General features: G+C 51.1%; 1 long non-coding RNA gene across 1 annotated transcript; it reads right to left on the bottom strand.

Annotated features, from left to right (window-relative positions):
* Positions 1 to 722: 722 nt before the first annotated feature.
* LOC139262234 (uncharacterized) lies at positions 723 to 7,287 on the bottom strand. Its single transcript, XR_011592925.1, has 3 exons — positions 6,330 to 7,287; positions 4,615 to 4,774; positions 723 to 1,992 (listed from the first exon to the last, which is right to left on the bottom strand). It is a non-coding gene; the product is annotated as an uncharacterized lncRNA (long non-coding RNA).
* Between the last annotated feature and the right edge of the window lie 693 nt (positions 7,288 to 7,980).

The raw sequence follows: 7,980 nt of genomic DNA, 5'->3' as shown, positions 1-7,980 counted from the left end.
CGAGGAGTCTGGAGATCAATGCATGCCATCACCCCCACCACCACAGGGGAGGCCTGTTGGAGCTTTCACCGCTCGCTGCAAAAGCCCTCCGTCAGCAGCTCATAATTTAACGCTTTGTGTCATGTATCTTACATTATTATTGTACCCCAACATGCTATACATGATTGTAATAAGATATGACCTGTAACCACCAGCATACCTTACCACCAGGGGTGCACTTGCAAGAGACAGGTATATAAGGGCAGGTCTCAGGCAAGTGCAGCATTCCAGAGCTGTGAAATAAAGGTGCAGGTCCAGAGTGACCTTGACTTCACTACATGCCTCGTGTGAATCTGTACTGAGGGGGCAGGACTTTACACTTTGCATGAAGGCTGAACAGCATGTTTGACCGTTGCCTGCCCACTCTATCTCACCATGTTGACTATTCCCCCTGTTATTCTTCAAATAAGACACTGCACAAGAATGGTTAAGGTGAAAAAATCAATTTCTAATACATTAATGAAACATTTTTACATTTAGGAAGCTTTGGAAACTTCAATTTGGGAACTTCAATAAAATATTAACTTAAACAACAGTGGTAAAACTTTTAAAACTTTTGTAAAATAACACCAAAACAACAAAAGAACAACCCCTGCACCAAACACCGTTTAACTGTGGCCAGCTTTCCCTCCCCCTCATTTTAACCCCCCCCACCTCACCTACCCCCCGTTGAATGTTGCCCCTGCCTCGACACAAGTTGGGCCCAAGACGTTTCGCAGCAACGCGCGCAGGACTCCGCTGTTGTTGGGGGAGAGATGTAGGAGAGGCCATTGGACCCCCTGGAGAATCTGGGGCTGTGGAAGGCCCGGCTTCTGAATGGAGAGCCTGTTGCTCGGCCTCACCACTCAATGGTGCTGTTGGTCTGGGTGGTATGACACTGGAAATCGACGTGGTCCTGGCCTGCAAGACCATCAGCAGGCCGGGGCCATTGGAGGGAGCAGTGTGAGACGACATACCACTGCAGGGAGCAGCGCGTGCTGCTGCAGGAGGGCGATGGCTGCAAAGCCAGGTCACTGATCGCAGTGTGGGCAGGAACAGCAGGAAGGGTGAAGGAGCGGCAAGAGTTTGTAGAGGGAAGTGATTGAGGTCCAGGAGAGGTGTGAGTTCGGGGCCCAGCAGAGGTGAGGGCCCAGGGAGCATGGGCCAGCCCACACTGCGATATGTGTGTGCACTTGGCCCGTGCAGCAGAGCTGGTTTCCTGTCATCTTGGTTAATCCTTGCCACTGGACCAAGACCTAGCTCTGTCAAGCCCGTGTGGTGGCTGGTATGCAATGGTCACCCCATGTTAAACAAATCCACACACAGGCATCTTCCACCCTTCAACATGTAGTTCGGGACCTGGAATATTAGGTCCTTCATTGAAACACCTGTGAACTCATCCCTTTTTGGCGTGGAAGCAAGTCATCCTCGCTTTGAGGGACTGCCGATGATGATGATGATGACGACGACACTGAGGACTCGAGTGCCAAATGTCGAGACCGTCAGTTGCCACTGGGCATTGACAGCCTTGGTGTTGTCCCTTGTTGCAGCTGCAATCTGCGACATGCCCTCCCTTGTGTCCGCAGATAGTGCGGCGATGTTGCGGAGATCCCACCCAAGACCTCAAGGAGGCTGAGCTGGGGGCGTCCGCCTGACTTTCAGCAGATGGGATTTGCCGACTCAACCTCCACAAAGACGGCATACGGGATTCAACCCTGGGGGTGCGTTGCTGCAGCCCACTGGGACCTGAGACCTCAGATGGGGGGGTAGCCCGAGAATGCTCTGTCTTACTCAGAAGAACGAGTGGCCACAGCTAAAAGAGTTGGTGCCTGCGTGCCCCCCCACACCCCTAAGCAATTGGCTGTTCCTCTTCGTCCTCCTCCTCCCGTGGAGGTTCCTCGGCGTGGCTCTCATCTGTCTCGTCCACCCTCGGAGGATTGGTCGAGGTGGTGTGTGACGCGTTAGAATCCTTATCTGCAAAATAGAAAACCACAGACCACTGGTTAGCAGCAGGGGAGGAGGCAGGGTAACATGAGTCGGCTCACATAGCGCAGGCTCATTTGAAGGAACATTATATGTCGTTGACAGACAGTACATCGCATTGTCCGAATCCTAGCCCACAGACAGTACATCATCATAGGCAGTCCCTCGGAAGCGAGGAAGACTTGCTTCCACTCTTAACATGAGTCCCTAGGTGACTGAACAGTTCAATACGAGAACCACCGTCTCTGTCACAGGTGGGACAGATAGTCATTGAGGGAAGGGGAGGGTGGGACAGGTTTGCTGCATGCTCTTTCCGCTGCCTGTGCTTGATTTCTGCATGCTCTCGGCGATGAGACTTGAGGTGCTCAGTGCCCTCCAGGATGCACTTCCTCCACTTAGGGCGGTCTTTGGCCAAGGACTCCCAGGTGTCAGTGGGGATGTTGCACTTTATCAGGGAGGCTTTGAGGGTGTCCTTGTAACGTTTCCTCTGCCCACCTTTGTCTCGTTTACCGTGAAGGAGTTCCGAGTAGAACGCTTGCTTTGGGAGTCTCGTGTCTGACATGCGGACAATGTGGCCTGCCTAGCATTGTCTGAACCCAAGCCCACAGACAGTACATCACATTGTCTGAACCCTAGCCCACAGACACGGCATCACATTGTCTGATCCCTAGCTCACAGACAGTTCATCACATTGTCTGAACCCGAGCCCACAGACAGTACATCACATTGTCTGAACCCTAGCTCACAGACACGACATCACATTGTCTGATCCCTAGCTCACAGACAGTTCATCACATTGTCTGAGCCCGAGCCCACAGACAGTTCATCACATTGTCTGAGCCCGAGCCCACAGACAGTTCATCACATTGTCTGAACCCGAGCCCACAGACAATACATCACATTGTCTGATCCCTAGCTCACAGACAGTTCATCACATTGTCTGAGCCCGAGCCCGAGCCCACAGAAAGTTCATCACATTGTCTGAACCCGAGCCCACAGACAATACACCACATTGTCTGATCCCGAGCTCACAGACTGTTCATCACATTGTCTGAACCCGAGCACACTGACACTACATCACATTGTCTGAACCCTAGCCCACAGACAGTACATCACATTGTCTGAACCCTAGCTCACAGACACTACATCACATTGTCTGAACCCCAGCCCACAGACAGTACATCACATTGTCTGAACCCTAGCCCACAGACACTACATCACATTGTCTGAACCCTAGCCCACAGACAGTACATCACATTGTCTGAACCCTAGCTCACAGACACTACATCACATTGTCTGAACCCTAGCCCACAGACACTACATCACATTGTCTGAACCCTAGCCCACAGACACTACATCACATTGTCTGAACCCTAGCCCACAGACAGTACATCACATTGTCTGATCCCTAGCTCACAGACACTACATCACATTGTCTGAACCCTAGCCCACAGACACTACATCACATTGTCTGAACCCTAGCCCACAGACAGTACATCACATTGTCTGATCCCTAGCTCACAGACACTACATCACATTGTCTGAACCCTAGCTCACAGACACTACATCACATTGTCTGAACCCTAGCTCACAGACAGTACATCACATTGTCTGAACCCTAGCCCACAGACACTACATCACATTGTCTGAACCCTAGCCCACAGACAGTACATCACATTGTCTGAACCCTAGCTCACAGACACTACATCACATTGTCTGAACCCTAGCCCACAGACAGTACATCACATTGTCTGATCCCTAGCTCGCAGACACTACATCACATTGTCTGAACCCTAGCTCACAGGCACTACATCACATTGTCTGAACCCTAGCCCACAGACAGTACATCACATTGTCTGAACCCGAGCTCACAGACACTACATCACATTGTCTGAACCCTAGCCCACAGACAGTACATCACATTGTCTGAACCCGAGCCCACAGACAATACATCACATTGTCTGAACCCTAGCCCACAGACACTACATCACATTGTCTGAACCCTAGTTCACAGACACTACATCACATTGTCTGAACCCTAGCCCACAGACAGTACATCACATTGTCTGATCCCTAGCTCACAGACACTACATCACATTGTCTGAACCCTAGCTCACAGACACTACATCACATTGTCTGAACCCTAGCTCACAGACAGTACATCACATTGTCTGAACCCTAGCCCACAGACACTACATCACATTGTCTGAACCCTAGCCCACAGACACTACATCACATTGTCTGAACCCTAGCCCACAGACAGTACATCACATTGTCTGAACCCGAGCTCACAGACACTACATCACATTGTCTGAACCCTAGCCCACAGACAGTACATCACATTGTCTGAACCCGAGCCCACAGACAATACATCACATTGTCTGAACCCTAGCCCACAGACAGTACATCACATTGTCTGAACCCTAGTTCACAGACACTACATCACATTGTCTGAACCCGAGCCCACAGACAATACATCACATTGTCTGAACCCTAGCTCACAGACAGTACATCACATTGTCTGAACCCTAGCTCACAGACACTACATCACATTGTCTGAACCCTAGCCCACAGACAGTACATCACATTGCCCATGGATTTTTCAGGACTTACCCTCACTGGAAAGCGTGTGCTCAGTATCCCCACGGGTAGTTGACCGCCCTGAGGCACCAACGAGACCTGCCACCAGCTCCTTGAGGTCGGTGAGTGGGATTGTTTGGGGCGGACCGCCGCCTGTGTGCCGCTGCTCACGGTGATTCTCAAACAACTTTCCCTGCAAAGATAATAGTACAAATGGTTACCAGAGTGCCCTTCTGCTCTTGTGGCACACACAGATAGTTACCAGTGCACTTATACCATACTGTGGGCATTGAATACAGTCCTCTGTCTAATGGCAATGGTAGTTGCACGTGGTTCATGAGGAAGACATCGAAGTGCATCTTTTAAAGTGTCAAAAAGCAGTCTTAATAATGTGTGACAATCATTCTTGGCAAATGAGGTGCAACACTAAGCCTACCAATATCAACATGTGTCACATTTGCAATTTAAGTAATGGAAGTGCATCAATAAAAATATTACTTACCCTGACAACCCGGCAGTGGTCATTCCACCTTTACCTACATTGCTGGTGTCCCTCCTTATCGAATCGAGTGCGGAAATCTTCTCAGTCACACTCTTCCAGAGTGTTCTTACAGTGGCTGGGGGGAGTTTTGATCGGCCCTTATTAAACTCCCCCACCTGATTTCTGTTGCAGTAATGAGGGCCTGATTGGCATTGTTATGTATTGTCAGGTACATTAAATGTATAGTTACAATGGTGCGCCACAGAGGGCGCTGTGGTGGGAGACCTGAAAGTACCTGCGAGACAGAGTATAAAAGGCTGCCCACCACACCTGAGAGGCACTCTGGAGTTGCACAATAAAGGACTAAGGTCACAGCAGTTACTACAACACCAGACTGTGTGGACTCAGTGATTTGAGTGCTACATACATCACAAATTGGCGACGAGGACATGGACGAGCTTCACGCAACCATGGCTACTCTGGGCTCACTAATGGATTTCACAGAGGGTAATGACTGGGAGGCCTTTATGGAAAGGCTCGAGTATTACTTTATAGCAAACGACCTGACGGGGACACGAACGCACTGAGAGAGAAGCGTAAGGCGATATTTTGCTGTCCAGTTGTGGTGATGAGGTTTATCATCTCATCAGGGATTTGCTGGCACCCGCGAGCGGCAAGGACAAGTCATATGAGCAGCTGGTTGAACTCATTCATGACCAATTGAAGCTGAAGGAGAGCATCCTCACGGCCAGGCACAAATTCTACCACCACTGCAGACCCGAGGGCCAGGATGTCACAAAATATGCTGCGGACATCAGGAGACTTGCGGCGCCGTGCGATTTTTGGCACACACCCTAACGAGGCGTTGCGGGACGTCTTTGTTATGGGGATTGGCCATGGGGGTTTCCTTCACAAGATGCTTTTTACTGAACCTACAGTCAGACTGCAGCAAGCCATCAACATCAGCCGGGCATTTATGGCATCGACTTGCAGCACCAAGCAGATGATCCACACGGTCTCGAACCCGGCAGGCACTATCCACAGGATAGCGCCCACCACGGACAAAACTGCAGACCGTGGCTCTGCCCAGCACGGACCTCGGGGCCCTGGAACTCAGAGTCTGCCGAGGGGGGCTAATCAAGTCGCACCATGCTGGCACTGCGGAGGAAGCCATGGGGCTCACTGGTGCAGGTTTGAGGAGTACACGTGCAATACCTGCCACACGAAAGGCCACCTTCAGTGTATGTGCAAAAGAAACATGACTCACCGTGTGGCTGAGGAGATGGAGGATGATCTGCTATCCAGCGAGGAGCAGGCAGAAGAAGATGAGGCGTTATTTGGACTGTATACGTGTCCCGACGATTCGGCCCCAGTGATTATGGAAGTCAAGATGAACGGAGTCCCAGTGAGTATGGAAGTGGACACGGGGTCGGGTCAGTCGCTGATGAGTCAGGAAACTTTTGATAAACTGTGGATTAACCCAGCTGCACGACCCAAGCTGGTCCCGGTCACGGCGAAGCTGCGTACCTACACCAGGGAACTAATACCTGTTCTTGGCAGAGCGATGGTGCAGGTATCCCATGGGGACGAGACGCACGGTTTACCTTTGTGGACCATTGCAGGTGGGAAGACTTAATTCCTCCACAGACCGCTGTCCCCCGTGTTCACAGGCAGAGCAGGCCTCCTCCTTCGGATCGGATGGCAGCGAAGGAACTCGCGACCGACTTCCGCCCCGCTTACGCTACCGGCGGAGAACAGCAGGGCCTCCCGGCACCAGGCCGGCTGCCACATTACCGGCCGATAGTTTGCTCTCCTGCTCCCCGCAGGGCCGCGGGAACCGGGGAAAGGACCCGGATCCGGACCCGGACCCAGGGCCTTCGGGTGGTGCCGCTCCGCGGCCGCGGCCTGCAGGGTCTCCTGTTCAGCAGCCCGGGAGAAGGTGCAGGATGTCGGCGCTGCAGAATGTTCTGAGCCAGTCCAGACAAAGGGTTACATGGGCCATACTTGGTGCTTGCTCTGTCAACGAGTGCGTGCTGGATTCTTCAGGAAGATAAAGACTCACTGTGCCAAGCCCTTCACAGAGTACTGGACATGCATTGATTACAGCAACCTGGAACTGGTGATAATGAAGTAATGACCTTGCTGAAGGAGTTTAAGATGGCGGCGAGCCTTGTGGCAGAAGAGTTCTGCAGAGAGAGGCAGGTAGGACCAGCATAGCACCTAAAATGGTGGTGCCCAGTCGAAACCTCGTGGAAAAACAAGATGGCGTCTTAAAAGGGAAATGTACCCGGGAACCTTAAAAGGGTCTTACACTGTTGGCGGTCACCACAAAGAGACTTTTGTAAGGGCAAGAGCGAGTCAAAATGATTGATATGATTTATGAAAAGAGTTAATATCACAATGCACAAGTAAAAGGGGTTAATGGATCTGTGATTAACATGATTAATGGATTAATGCGATTTCCGATTTTATGTGATTCATGCAATGGTTCAGCGGCTGCAGATGAGCCGCAAAGGCGACTTCTTTCTGAGAACAGAGGCGATGCACTCAGCGTGCCCTGCCTCAGCGCAGCCCATTACCTCGGGCAAAAAAGGGCAGTATGCTGCCACCGTACCTCACCCAGTTGAGCTGGGATTAAATAACTGTTCAGTGTACCTGAAACCTTTTGATATAACTCTTCAATGCATCTATATGTACCATACAAATGTACTGTCTATGTGTACCTGCTTTCTGTTGGAGGTTATGCTTGTGTACTTCATCACCCATGTAAGGACTGCAGATATCACACGCTTGCACCGAATCGTAAGCATAATCTCTACATGGGGGGGGAAGAGGGAAGTGGATGGTCATGGACCCACACTCACAAATCAATCAGGACGAACAAGGCCGAGGTTACCGGCAATGTGCTTTTGGAACTG

The sequence above is a fragment of the Pristiophorus japonicus genome, chromosome 4, assembly GCF_044704955.1.
Source record: "Pristiophorus japonicus isolate sPriJap1 chromosome 4, sPriJap1.hap1, whole genome shotgun sequence".
Classification (NCBI taxonomy): domain Eukaryota; kingdom Metazoa; phylum Chordata; class Chondrichthyes; family Pristiophoridae; genus Pristiophorus; species Pristiophorus japonicus.
The sequence above is the reverse complement of the archived record's forward strand: the minus strand, read 5'-3'. Positions and strand labels throughout refer to the sequence as shown.